Below are 15,351 nucleotides of genomic sequence, written 5' to 3' on the forward strand. Positions count from 1 at the left end.
ATGTTCTTCCATACTGCAACACTAGTCTGATAAGGGGTTTGAGAGTCGAGTACTCAAGAAGAAAATAATGGTTAGTGCAGAAATCATCAAACAATAAGTTCTCAAACGCTTTTCCATGATAAATTAATGATTCTACCAACATTCATTTCATATTGTGCACCAAACATTTTATACAAAAAGTTTCAGATTTTATTTTCATGAATGCAACCCATGTATATTTTGAGTACTCGTCAGCACAAACAAGAACATACCTCTTACCTCCAAGACTTTCTACCCTAATAGGACTCATCAAATTCATATGTAGTATCTCAAAGCATCTGGTGGTGTTGCATGTTGACAACATTGGATATGCAGTCCTTAGTTGCTGCTCCTTCTAACAAGGTTGGTGTCGCAGCCCGATTCCCGACACTAGTGATAGTGGGGTACGAGTATCGATATGACTATTTTTAAAAGAATAAAAGATAAGAAGAATAGGTTGAACATCAAGCGGAAGCTTGCATCAAAGCATGCTAAGGAAAATCATCATAAATGAACCCAAGGGTAAAATCGTCAACGTCGTTATAACTTTTTAATTATCAGGAATTTCACGAACAAAAACAAAACAGGTATAGCTTATTTTTCATAAGGAAACATAATATGCAGAGTATCGCAGCAAAAGGCGAACCGATTATATGTATGAAGACACATAACCGTGAGTATATTACTTGATTCATATTCAAAGTAATTCCACATCAAGACTTTATCGTTAAAAAGGAAATACGATAAAGTAAATATGTCATCTAACGATCCCCCACCAGCACCAGACCAATCTCACTCCTCGCTTAGCCTGCACATTTAGAAATACATGCAGGGCGTGAGTACATAATACTCAGTGGGCAAATGCCGAAAAACAAGAAAGGTGCTCTTAGAGCTATAAGTTTGAAGCTTGCCACATCTCAGCAATACACAGAAATAAGCTAGCATTAAATGAATCTGTGCATGCAGTTTTCATAATCAACATCATAAATAAGTGTCTGCAGACAAAGTAATCAACATGTATGTACCGCATCTACAACTCATCATCATAATTAAGGTACTGAGAAGTAGGCCTCCCTCTCAAGTACCGTGACCAGCCGACCCGAAGACGGCTCACAGTCACCTCTGTGCACAAAATCCCGCTTGTGGCATGACCGAATTCGTCTCATCAGTAGAGGGTAACACACAAGCTTAACATAAAAAATTGGCAAGTCAAACAGTTCTCAAATATCATTTAACTCAAATCATTTGATCAACTCATTATATTATCAAATCATTTTAGAAAGCTCGGATAATATAATTATACTCAAAATATTGCCCACCTGAAGACCTTACTCAAAATCTCCCGTCAAAGCGGAGTTACTTACTTCCTTGCTCCGCTCGTGTCTTCAGGGATCATCGTCATCATCGAAGGTTCATGTCATAAAATGAATCTCGATTAGAAACTCATTAACAAATCTCATGTCTTAACTCTTGCTCTATCTCATATTCTATTTCCTTATTCAACTCTACATAGACTCTCCACTCATCTCAAATCCTTAAACTCAAGGATAGGTTTCAAGAAAATCATGGTTCTAAGTCTCGATTTATATCTCATATAAGGCTCGTCTAATCTCATTCAAACACATAGGCAAACAATCACATAAGGCACATAAGAAAATACAATCAAACATTATCAAAACATGTTCTGGTTTTACACTGACTCAACTTCAAAAATTAACCTGTTCTGAATCCGACATCTCCTGGACTCGAGACTCATACCAAAAGAAAGGTCTTCGAGTCTAGTTTCATATAAAAAACAGTAGAGTCGAAAAATCCAAGTGGTTTGGGAGATATGACTGTTTTACTACAGTCTACCATATTCGGCAGTTTTGAGCAATCGGAAACTTTGATTTTTGAAAAATAGTAAATGTTGTAAAACTGGGCTCAAATTTGGTGTATATCTAGATAACACAATAAGGTTAATACCATAAAAATTTGGGAGGCTATATCACACAGGAAGCCACTGAAAATAATGACTCTTTCCCCTGTTCTCTGAAATTGTCGGTAGAAATGTGCAGTTTAAGTTTTGCATTTTATAAAAATAGTAAACGAAGTCCAAATGACTTGACATTTTACAGGGGTGCTCAAGACTCATGTCGGGACTTTTTATAAAATTGTCAAAGCTTTTTGACATCTACAAACCGTCAATCACAGTAAGTCAGTAGGCCCACGAAATCACCAAAATCTCATCTCAAACTCTTAAATGCTCAACTCAACATTCCTTCAAAGAAAACTCATCAAGACTCATTTTAAACACTTATAGCATTCAAAAAACATTCAAGTATAACATAATACTCATCATACTCAATTTAACTCTCCTCTTTTACATCTTAACTCAAATCTCAAAGAAAACGTCTCAACGAACGCATCAATACAATTCTCTTTTCATTCTCATTCTCAAAATCACTCCATCATTCATTAATGACCTCATACCTCATATAACTCATTTTACACATATAAATCTCCCTTTTTATCATGTATACTAAACTCTAATGACAACTCATATATCAACGCAAACTCTTAACAAAAGCATGACAAGCGTTCACATAATGATCATCAATCAATTAGACCTCATTTTATCATTCATTGACTTCTCAAAATATGAAAACTCAAAAACTCATTCAAACTAAACTAAGTCCAAATTTTACTTAGCTTACAATAGACTTAATCAAACATATTAAAACACTAATATCATGCTCAAAAACATATATCTTACGACAATCACTTAATAGGCACATAGACAAGAAAGTCCTAATTTTTATTAAATTAAACTCTTTGAAATTTTATAAACACACATGGATCTTTAATCTCATCATATATCTATCAATTTTAATCATTTAAACTCACATATACTCCATCAATTTACAAATTAGAGCATAGATACACATATCCCTAATTTTTAGTAAACTAACTCATATCAAAATCATCAATTGACATCATATACTCAATTTACTCCATCAATCATCATCATATACATCTCATGGACTCATCTACATAATCAATTCATCATTTAAATCATCAACTCAAAAGATCCCAATTTTGGGTAAACTAAACTACATCAAACTTTCACATCTCTAAGCACATACTTCACAACACCCATCAATCATCAACAAACATCATATAAAACTCATTTTTCACCCCAAATCAAGAAAAGAAAAAGAAATTTTTTTTGAAGGGTATGAGACCCATATTTTCGAAAATTTAGAAAAAAAATGAAGGGGGTGATTTTCTTGCTTCAAACTCTCAAGAATACTCACATACAATCTCATACAAGTTTAATCCATGAATATGGAGATCAGTTACCCAAGTTTACACCAAATATCAAACTTTCTCTCTCTAGTCTTGAAGCCAATCTTCAAGGATTCTCTTGAATTCAAGTTGATAGGATGTGTTTATGTGGGATTTTGTTGGTGATTTATGTGTTTGGCATATTTTGGTGAAGCTTCGAAGGTCTCTCCAATGGTTGACAATGGAGGAAATATGAGAGAGAAGGGAGAGAGAGAGAGCTCGAAAATGGGTGGAGGGAGAGAGAGAATTATCTTGCAAGATTTGTGAGGATTTTGCTAATCTTGTAAATATTTGTGAATCTTAAGTAAAGATTTGGTATCTTATCAAATATTTGGCAATTAATGCCTAATCTCTCTCTCTCTAATCTCTACACTCTCAATCTCTACACTCTCACTTAATACACTTGGCAATTTGTGGTATTTAGTCACATGGTAGGGAAATTAAAGAAAAATATGAGAAGGGTGATCAATTAATAATCACAATAATTATGGAAAAAAAATTACTCATTAATAAAATACCATAGCATAATTACTCATGTGACCAAATAAAATAATTATAGCACTAATATTGGTGCACTCACTCAATTATAATATTCCCCTTCGTAGGAAAAATCATTTAAAAATATTATGCTTGGAAAAATTTTCATAAACCGGCATCATTCGATTTCTCAGTAAAAATAAACCGCACTAGCTTTGGAAACTTAATCAAAATTCCAAGTGCTAAAGTCTCGAATAAAAATCATAATAACTTGGTCGTAATGACACACATCACAGAAATCACATAATCAATCAGTCACGTAAATTCACATAACATCACATCAAAGCAGTCGGCAGACACAAATAAGCTAGACGTCTCTCAGACCGACTCTATTTATGTAACACCCCGCATTTTCCTCATTTTAAATATTTTGAGATTTATGTTTAAGAGCACTGAGATATAAAAATAAGTTATTGATGAGATAAGATTTTTAATAAGTTGAACTATTATGTTTTCAATGAAGAACTAGTGAATGAAATACTTTGAGGAAATAAAGATGTATAGAGATGAAAGATGTATAGAGATGATGGTTGAACGAGGATGAGGTTAAAGATGTCTTTTCTTTTGATAGTATGTTAGCCGAGTTCTGGCCTTGGAGTTCTGTTTTGGCCTAGGAGTTTGCTATGGCTTGCGAGCTCTGCTCGGGATGCGGGCTCTGGAATGCCATAGGTGAGGCGATTCCTATGGAATTGCCATAGGTGAGGCCATTCCTCTGGAATGCCATAGGTGAGGCCATTCCTCTGGAATGCCATAGGTGAAGCCATTCCTCTGCCTTCGTCTGCCCAAACAGAGGGGAAGTCATTCCTCTGCCAGACAGAGGGGAAGCCATTCCTCTGCCTTCGTCTGCCCAAACAGAGGGGAAGTCATTCCTCTGCCAGACAGAGGGGAAGCCATTCCTCTGCCTTCGTCTGCCCAAACAGAGGGGAAGTCATTCCTCTGCCAGACAGAGGGGAAGCCATTCCTCTGCCATTCGTCTGCCCAAACAGAGGGGAAGTCATTCCTCTGCCAGACAGAGGGGAAGCCATTCCTCTGCCTTCGTCTGCCCAAACAGAGGGGAAGCCATCCCTCTGCCCAGACAGAGAATGCATTCCTTTGGCGAGCATTTCTCTGCTCTGGTGCAGAACCTACTTTAGAGAGAGAGGAGTCAAAGCAAGTGGATAAACTTTGTTAACGGATAAGATATTTTATGCAAGTGGATAATTAAGCATGTGTTATTTATCCAATACTTGATGGCTAAGTAAATGGGGTTATATATATATATATGTATAACACCTTTCTCTTTCATCCTCACCATAGCAGCCGTCCCTTTCATCTCACTTTTCTCTCTCTTTCTCCATCAACACCTTCCATTGTTGGGCATAACCAAAGCTCCATAGATCAATTCTACACCATAGAAGCTCTAAAATCAAGCATGAAACATCAATATCTCCATTAATCAAAAGCTAGATTGTGATTGAAAGCTTGGTTTCAAGAAGGAGGAGCTATATACTTTTCTCTTCAAACTCATAGAGTAAGCTTCTAAACACATGAATTTACTTATATCTAAGCTTTATGAGCATGAAAATGGAGGATCAAAGCATGAAAACAACTCTTAATCTAAGATTGGTAATTTTTGAAGATTACTAGGGTTGGAAGTCTTTTAAAATTTTTGTCGTCTTCTAACTTTAAGATGGAAAGTATATGCATGCTATTAAAATGTTATTTGTTGGTCATTGAATGAAAAGCATGATTTGATTTTAAGATATGGTATATAAAGGTGTTAGGTTGTGTGATGATTGGAAGATAAGATTCATGAAGAGAGTGAGGATTTGAGTATGAAATGAGCCTATGAGATTGAAGTTATGATTGTTGATGGATTAAAATGATGATTAGAAATGTTTGATAATGATTATGATGAATTGGGTTGACAAGAAAATAGAGTATGCTTGGCTATACGTTTAGGATGGACTAGTTGATGAGTTAATTGGCTAGCTTTTAAGCTACTGACTTGATTGTTTTCGACGGGGTTTTTGATACCCAAAAATCTTGAAAATTTTATGGTAAACATATATAAGTGTTAGGAACGTTCATGTAAAATTTGAGGTCATTTGAACATCGTCTGATAATCTTTTAAATTATGAGTCTCCAACTGCAACTGTCTACCAAAAGTGTGAAAGAAACAGATACTAGAATCACTTTTCCAGTAGTTTTTCATGAGTTTATGGTTTCTATATTTTTATATGAACAAGATGAACATGTTAGCTAGCTACCCATAAAAGTTTAAGTCTTTTTGACAAGATCTACTATTTTTCTAAAATCAAAACTTTCAGTTGCACAAAACTGTCGAATATGGTAGACTGTAGGAAAATGATCATATCTCCTAAACCACATAGAGTTTTGCAACCTACTTTTTTTTAAATGAAACTAGACGTTAAGAGGTTTCAAATGATATGAGTCCCAAACCCAGGAGAGTTCCGAGGTAAAGCAGTTTATTACTTGAAGTTGGGACAGAGTATATGAAGTCAAGTATGGTCTTTCACTAATTACACCTACTTTGATCTAGTAAATTGCATGTGTTAATGGTGATAACTATACACCTTAGTAATTCATAAAAAGGCTAATGGAGTATATATATATGTTTATATATGTATATAGATGTAATACTTTTCCGAGATAAATATACTTAACCAAATTCGGTTCTCTTGAGAGATTTAACCACATGGTGAAGTCATTAAGCATTATGCGAATTATCAGATATTTGTTAAAGAATGTGTTATAACCTCACAACTTTAGTATGTGATTGATAGATGGGTTTGAGTATTTAGGAGTCGTTCCTTAATGAACTAATTAGACTTAAAATTTGGTGATGCATTGGAAATAAAAATGATGAATATTTAGAATTTATTATAAGAGAGTTTTGTTACGAAGAGTGATTAGTTACAAGGGAGCAAAGGAAGACTACTACTTAGATAAGAATAATAAACCTAGTGAGGTTTTGTCTAATTGACGTTTATTTTATTACATGATCGTCTATGCCAACGATGATATCTGAAGACGCGAGTCAAGGGCATAAGTAGGATTTCTCCGAAGTACTAGTACCAAAGCTAAGATTTCCAGGTGGGCATTACTTTCTAATACTCCTATTACTGGCTTTTTAAAATGATGATTATGATGATGTCTATAAGTTTTTAAGATGTTTTGAGATAAATTGATGTTTGAACTAATTAACTTGCCGAATTTTGATGACGACAAGCCTGTACGTTACCCTCTACTGATGAGATAAGACGATTTCGGATCCTGCCAAAGGCGGGATTGTGTACACGGAGGTAACCGTGAGCTGTATACCGGGTTGGCCGGTCAGAAATGACTGTGAGCCGACTGTCTGGTCGGCCGGTTACGGTGCTTGAGAAGGAGGCCTACTTCTCAGTACCATGATGATGATGATGAGTTGTAGAAGGGGTACTACATGCTAAGTATTTATGACTGCAGTCTATCTTTCATTACTTTATGATGCTTATAATTTATCTTTTGCTTACACGGGTTCTTTTAAAGAAAAACCCCTGTGTGATGTTTAAATGGCAAGATAAATGTATAGCTCTAAGAGCGAGATTGTTTATTTTCAGCTTATGTCCACTGAGTATTTATACTCAGCCCTGCATGTATTTCTAAATGTGCAGGATGAGCAAGGAGAGAGATTGGGGAATCGCTGGAGGGCTGTTGTTCATAGACGACCCTTTTGAGTACCGTATTTTACTTCTATACGGTTGTGCGAATTGTTGAAGACTATGTTCTTGAAACTTAATTAGGATTGTTACTCTCAGCTATATGTCTTCATACATATAGTCTGATCACGCTATGCTGTGCTACCCTGAACAATATGAATCATTGTAACTATTTAGCTATACTCCCTTTGTTTATGTTGACTAGAACCTTTATACATTTGAATGAATGAAGCTGATAATGTTTCTTTTAAGATTGATGATATTATATTTTTTTTTAACTTGAATTATTAGTAGCTTCCGCTTGACGAGTCTTTCAGATTCCTTTGTTCTACCCTATCTTTTTATTAGTCGTATCGATACCCAATCTACGCTATCACTGGCTAGATGTCGGGCTGCGACAATTTATCAGGGTTCTCACTCTTTCTTCCTCGACTCTATTTCCAACTCATTATTCCTATTTTCTTAACAGGACAGTCAAACTCTGATAATTCGGTATCCGGTAATTCTATTCCCGGTAGTCGGAAATAAAATAAAATCTCAACTCATTTCTCAAATCTCATCACTCTAATTCCATCATCGGTTTATTCACTCGTATCTCTATTTAAAAGACACACTGTCGTATCTACTCATAAAAAAAAGTAGTCTCGTATTTCGACATCTCAGTACTCTCAATAGTGTTAAGACACTATCTCACAACATGAGGAAAAGTACGGGGTGTTACAGTTGGCATACAACATCTCGTTTGATCACAAACTTTGGGAGTCCACGAACAACATCATTTGCAATGAGCTTCTGGAGATTTTTGAGATCAACATGGCCGAGTCTTTGATGCCACAGCTCGACATCATTCAGCTTGGCAACATAGCAAATGTTATCATCCTTAGATTTGTAGCTGATGTCAGAGGATGTTCTTGTCAAACTTGACCAACATGCCTGCTCTAAAAGTAACATTTCCTCCATTTGTTGAGACATAGTCAGTGAGCAACGCTTTAGAACCTGTCATGTATCTTGAACAACCACTATCAAAATACCAACTATCAGAGATGTTAGCATGTAAAAATATGTATATAACATTGCAAGGTTCGTCATCTTTTTCAGTGTTGGACATTGCTCCAAAAACAAACCTTCTAATGTTACTAACATTCGTTTGGTAACTATCAAACATCTGTTTGGCAGATAGATCATCAACATCACTGAGGCATTTAACACTGTAGGGTTTAATGTGACCTGGAGTTGAGCAATAATGGTACGCATAGGATTTAAGCTCCCTCTTTGATTTTTCTTCATATGAAAATCCTATGTTAGTAACATTTTTCATGATCACTCCAACATTTCTCTCCTTAGCACACACAGTGGTATTGTGATGTTCATTCAACATACTGAGCCCTTCAGTTATGTATCCTAATCCACATTGACCAATTTGAACTTGAGACAACACTTCGTTAAGATCAGAGGTACTTTTGTTTAGAAGCTCAAATGTTCTTTCAACACTGACAACCTCATCATTGACCTTACCCAATTCAACAACACATTGTGTTAGAAGGCCTTCAATTTTGGTAACCTCATCTTTCAACTTTTGATTCTCATCCAGCAACAAACAAAGGTCATTCATCAATTCTCCACATTGATTGTCCACTTTTTCATACAAGGCTTCATTGTTCTCCATTTCTTTTAGTGGATCAATCACCTGTTCTTCAACAACAGCAGTACAAGAAACATCTGGTATGTTAGTATTGAATTCACCAAGAAAGATTATTTCATACCAGTTTGTTGCGTCAGTGGAGATCTTCATATCATCAACATCTTGAATGTTTAAAACAATGTTATCAACATTATCACCAACATTCGTCAAATCTGGTTCAGTAACATCATCAGATATTTTAACATCAGAGATAACATCAAGCTCTTCAAGGACTTCTATCACTCCGGCTTCTGACAATTCATCTTCATCAATAGTTGCAGACCACAAAAATTATTCTTCCTCAGATTTTGAAAAAGAACTAAGGACGGGTGAAAGTCCAGCTTGTCTTTTTCTTGCAACTGTAGGACACTCATTTTGTAACGCCCTGTATTTAGTTACCTTACAATAGTATCGAAATACTATCGAGAGTTAAAGACTAACCGACTATAGTCGTGAGGAAGTTATCGATGGATGGTGATATGAGTAAGATGGAGTTGTTAATTGTTTTCGAGTTGAGACGAAGTGCGAGAGATAGAGTCGAGGTAGTGATCGAGAATCACTATATAGAAGATTAAGCTAGAATGACCATTAGATTAATGGCGAGTGATGATCTGTTTTAATGAGATAACCTAGAGAGTTATTTGTTTGATGTTATGTGATTTATATGATATGTGCGCATTTATATTATTTGAGTCTGTATAATCTTCGAAGATTAACACAAATGTTTGGTTCCCGTCGCACACTTCTACTTTCACCACCAATATTTTTATCCTTTTTCCCACATGTGGAAATAGCCGATTTAATTTGCTGCTAAGGGGGAGACAAATTACTATTGAGCATTAAATGCTACTTATCTTATGGAATAAGAATATTGACAAAACCGAAGCGTCTCTCTCTCTCCGTCATTTCTCATCTTTTCGGCCATCAACTTCTTCTCTCTCCCTCACGATATTCTCTCTCTCCTCCATTGGAGACTAAGCTCAAAGCTTCACCAGTCACCACTGAGACCAAATACTCCGCTAAATCTAGCCTTAAACACTTTCCACGCTGGTTTCAAGAAGATTTGTTGAGTTATAACCTGAAGAATCGAGAAAAGACGCCCTTTCTCTTGAAACTTTTGGAGTAAGTGTTCTGATTTTTTCGAGTCTAGACTTGTTTGTGAGAAGTATGTGGTGATTTGTGTGAGTAATAAGATGTATTAAGCATGAGAAGCTTCCCCTTCTCATCTTTTCTTCATTTTCGAAAAACTTGGGTTTGTGCCCTGTAAAAATCCTTCTTTTCTTAAACCAAGTTGAGATGTGTGTTACGTGATGTTTTGTGTGTTATGTGATGATCTGAAGTGGTTAAAATGTGTTTTACAAAACTTAGGTTTGAGCATGAGTTTTTGCAAAACTGAGTTTGGAGATATGAGTTTTTACAAAATTAGTTGATATGTGATTTTGGGAAAAATCTGCGAAACGATGTCTTGCATGATGTTTAAATGTTTGAGAGTGTTTGATGTTTGAGGATGAAAAAGTTGATGAGTTTCCGAGTTGCTCTTGATTGCAATGTTCTGCTTTGAGCCTTGTTCTCGGAACCGAGAAGTCATTCCTGGGGCATGCCAGGGAAATCATTTCCCCGCTGGCATGCCAGAGAAATCGTTTCCCCGCTGGCATGCCAGAGAAATCGTTTCCCCGCTGGCATGCCAGAGAATTCATTTCCCCGCTGCCCTGCCAGCGAGTTCGATTCCTCCGAGTTCGATTCCTCTGAGTTCGATTCCTCTGACGATCGATTCCTCTGACGATCGATTCCTCTGACGATCGATTTCTCTGACGATCGATTCCTCTGACGATCGAGTCCTCTGACGATCGAGTCTTCTGACGTTTGATTCCTCTAGTGACAGAGAGTTCACCATTCCTCTGGCGACAGAGAGTTCGCCATTCCTCTGGCATTTCTCCGCTGCTCTGCCAGAGAGTTCATGTTTTCGCTGCCCGGGCAAGTTGATTCCTCTGCCCTGGCAAGTATTTCTCCGCTGTTTCGCCGAGCTACCCCGCTCTACTCGACTGAGTTTTTCCACTCTGACCACCGAGCATTCCTCTGCTCTGGTCCCCGAGTCAACTTGTGTCTGTTCACTTATGACATGTTTTGTTAAGTGTTTATGCATGCTTATGTGCTTGATTGCTTTTAATCTAGCCTTCTGAGCGTTAAGTTGAGAATAAGATTAGAATTTGTTTATCATAGAGTCGAGTGATTAGACGGAGATAAGCTGGAGAATAGATATGAGGAGTGTTATATAGGATTAAGGTTAAGCTTTTAGTGAGGAAGTTTCTAACATATTCCTCGCAACTACAGAGACCAGTCGAGGACGCAAGTAAAGATCTCTCTGAGGTACCACCTGCAACACGCCAAGTTACTACAGGTGGGCAGTATGTTGAGAATATGATGAGTATGAAATTACCGAGTTTTCCAAAATGATTTATTGATGTTATGAGCTTATCAAATGTTGAGTTAAAATGATGTTTATGAACTGTTTGACTTGCCAATATTTCTAATGATGAACTTGTGTGTTACCCTCTACTGATGAGACGAATTCGGATCCTACCACAAGCGGGGTTGTGTACACAGAGGTGACTGAGAGCCGTCTTCGGGTCGGCCGGTCACGGTGCTTGAGAAGGAGGCCTACTTCTCAGTACCTTGATGATGATAATTTGTAGATGCGGTACATACTTGTTGATTATTTGTCTGCAGACACTTTTATATGATGTTTGATTATGAAAACTGCATACACAGCCTCTTTGACGTTAACTTAATTTCTGTGTATTGCTGATGATTATGGCAAGCATCAAACATATAGCTCTAAGAGCACTTTTCTTGTCTTTCGGCGCCTGCCCACTGAGTATTATGTACTCACGCCCTGCATATATTTCTAAATGTGCAGGCCAAGCATGGACGGAGAATGGCATGGTGTTGGCGGGGAATCGTTGTTTTTAGTGATCACCTTTTGATGCCTTTCCGCCTCTATGGCAGCATGATGTTTTTGAAGCTGTTCTTGGCTTATTTAAGAAATAGACTCTCGGCTATATGTCTCCATACATATAGTTCGATCACCTTTTGTTGTGTAACTCTGTATATACTAGAATCCCTGTACATATTTGAATTACGACCTTTTGATTGAGTAACTCAAACTCCAATGTTTGACTTTTATAGAGATGCCGATGATTATAACCTAAAAGAATGTTGAAGTTGTTATGAGTTGTTTACGCTTCCGCACATACGAGTTTAGTTTTTCAGCCTTCGATCCTTCTTTCATTTAGTCGTATCGATACCCGGTCTACGCTATCAATGGCTAGGCGGCGGGCTGCGACACATTTGCATAATGACCCATGCCTTGACAACCCCTACATTGAATGTTGTCAGCATTTATAATCTCTGATGCTAGACTAGTGTAGTTCCTCTTAACATTACAGATGTTAGATGAGGATCCCACTGACATCCTTTTACCTCCAGATTTGTTCTTCGCTTTCTTCAGAGACTTCATCATGTTGTTGAAGGTCTTGGCCAACATGACAAGATTAACATCATCATCATCTTCCAGATCAACATCTGCGCTCTCAACATTGTCAGTAACATCAATCGCAGAAGCAGATTTGTAAACATGAAAAGCAACATTCCTAGGATAGTAATCGGGTTTTTGATGCTCAAGATTCGTCTCAAATGCTACTAACATACTAACCAAATCACCAATTCTAATTGAAGTAACATCAGCAGTTTCTTCAATAGAAGAAATTTTCATGTTATACCTTCGGAAGTGATCTCAACATTTTACTTACAAGTCTCTTGTTGTTGATCGGTTCTCCAAGATCAACTGCCTCATTTGAGATCTCACACAACTTCTCATAATATGCTGAAATAGTCTCATCTTCATACATTCTAGATATTTCAAACTTTGTGGTCAACATTCGCAATTTTTTTGCTCTAACACTTGCTAATCCTTCACATTTTTCTTGTAAAATAAATCAAGCATCACGAGCTTCAACACAGTTAGAGATCATGCGAAAACAAGGAACATCAACTGAGATGAAAATAGCCTTCAAAACCCTGGAGTTGTGACTGGAAATGAGTCGTTCATCTGCACTTCAATGACTTTCTGGTTTAGGAGTAATGTTGCCAACATCATCAGTATCACGCGGTGGAGTCCATCCATCCAACACAGCAACCCAGGCACATTCATCAATGGATTTTATGTACATCTTTAGCCTAGTTTTCCACAAGGAATAGTTTTTCCCACTACTATCCAATGTAGGAGGACGAACCGAAGCATTAGATACATCCATTGGTGGTAATTTTGCACACAGGAATCGATTCTTAGTTCGTCAAGAACCTGCTCTGATACCAATTGAAAAAATTTAGTGCCCCAAATTACCACAAGTAAAAATGTGAATTCGTAAAAGTAATGTTAGCAGGAATGTTGATAACAGGATGTTAATAACATTCAAGCTAACATGCAGCGGAAATTAAAGAACACACAAGAATACTTTTTCACGGATTATATCACTATAATCCGCGAGTGCCTCAAGGCTAAAAACACTATGATCATCAACAATACAGAGTACAGATTTGAGATCTCTTGGAGATCTATCTTTACAGAATGGCTGCCTAAGATAAATCAACCTATCTACTCACTGCACTAGAATGTCGAATCAATACAGAACCAAAACACCCTGCTACGCTCCAATGGTCTTGTACTTCAATTCTTGCCCTTGACATCCCGTCAATACAAAGCGAGACTTTACAGATTAGCTGCCTAAGCCACCTTTGTCAAAGCAATCCTTGAACAACCGGTATCACGTTTGCAGCAGGAATGTTGAAACAACACAGCTGAATAACTCGGACAAAACAGTCTGCTACGCTCCGATGTCCTTGATCTTCAACCCTTACCCTTGACCTCCCGTCAATACAGAGTGAGCCTTTACAGATGGGCTGCCTAAGACTCCTCCGTCAAAGCAAAGTTTGAAGAACTGGTGTCATGTTTGCAGCAAGACAAAATGATGAGTTGGTTGTGAGCGAATGTTAGGTCGGTGAAAACGCACTCCCAAAACGTAAGGATGAATGAGGCTTCTTGCTGCTTTTATAGACCTTCATGTCGTGGTTAGTTTTCTCCACTTCCCACTTCTAGAAGCTTCCTATAACCGCCGCAATCCACCTCCGAAAACTGCCAGTCGACCAGTCTGGAATGTTGGTTGAGAGATCATGGGTCCTGAAAAATAGGAACTAACAGCCCACTACTTTGGACCATGATAAACCATCCTTTCCACTTATTAAAAACGTGGTCAACAAGCATAAAACCTTTATTCCACAACCAAAGAATAATAAAACGTCAAAGAAAGGTAAAGATTAAATATATACAATTACCAATGGAGAGTCAAAGTATGGAGTCAAGGCAGACTCTGAAATGTTGGTTGCAACCCAGAAATGTTGACACCATGAATGTTATCAACATTCCACCCAATATTGAAAACACGTTTGTTATCAACATTGGTCCCAACATTGTCGGAGTCAACATTGACTCTAACAATCTCCCCCTTAAGGATGAATGGGGCTTCTTGCTGGTTTTATAGACCTTCATGTTGTGGTTAGTTTCCTCCACTTCCCACTTCCAGAAGCTTTCTAGAACCGCCGCAATCCACCTCCGAAAACTGCCAATCGACCAGTCTGGAATGTGAAGGAATATTAAACTGAATTAATACTCGATTTACCCGAAGATCGTTTCTTGGATTATTATTAATTTATCATACAACGATTAATCCCTAACATGCCTCTATGAATTTAAGTGCTGCACATTGGAGTTCAGAAATACCTGAAGAATTCAGAAGAATTCGTCAAAATCGCAGCTAAATAGACCAGTCAGCTTCAAGCCTTCGTTTGAAGCCTCAAACGTCCTCAAATCGTATTTTGCCCAGAAATACGACTTCTTCTTCGAGAGAGAGCTTTCTGTGGCCGCCTGTGTCGCTTGAATCTGTCACGGCCGCGCCCGCTAAGGTTAGCGAACTCGGGGAACCCGCGACGAGGGGAGGGGATTTAGGAGCGGGATTAGAAACGGGGCATGCT

At 37.6% G+C, this 15,351-nt stretch overlaps 1 long non-coding RNA gene across 1 annotated transcript; it reads right to left on the reverse strand.

Annotated features, from left to right (window-relative positions):
* Positions 1 to 541: 541 nt before the first annotated feature.
* LOC130996899 (uncharacterized) lies at positions 542 to 3,615 on the reverse strand. The gene is made up of 3 exons (XR_009092874.1): positions 3,361 to 3,615; positions 1,338 to 1,401; positions 542 to 826 (listed from the first exon to the last, which is right to left on the reverse strand). It is a non-coding gene; the product is annotated as an uncharacterized LOC130996899 (long non-coding RNA).
* Between the last annotated feature and the right edge of the window lie 11,736 nt (positions 3,616 to 15,351).

This window comes from Salvia miltiorrhiza, chromosome 8 (genome assembly GCF_028751815.1).
Source record: "Salvia miltiorrhiza cultivar Shanhuang (shh) chromosome 8, IMPLAD_Smil_shh, whole genome shotgun sequence".
Classification (NCBI taxonomy): Eukaryota; Viridiplantae; Streptophyta; class Magnoliopsida; order Lamiales; family Lamiaceae; genus Salvia; species Salvia miltiorrhiza.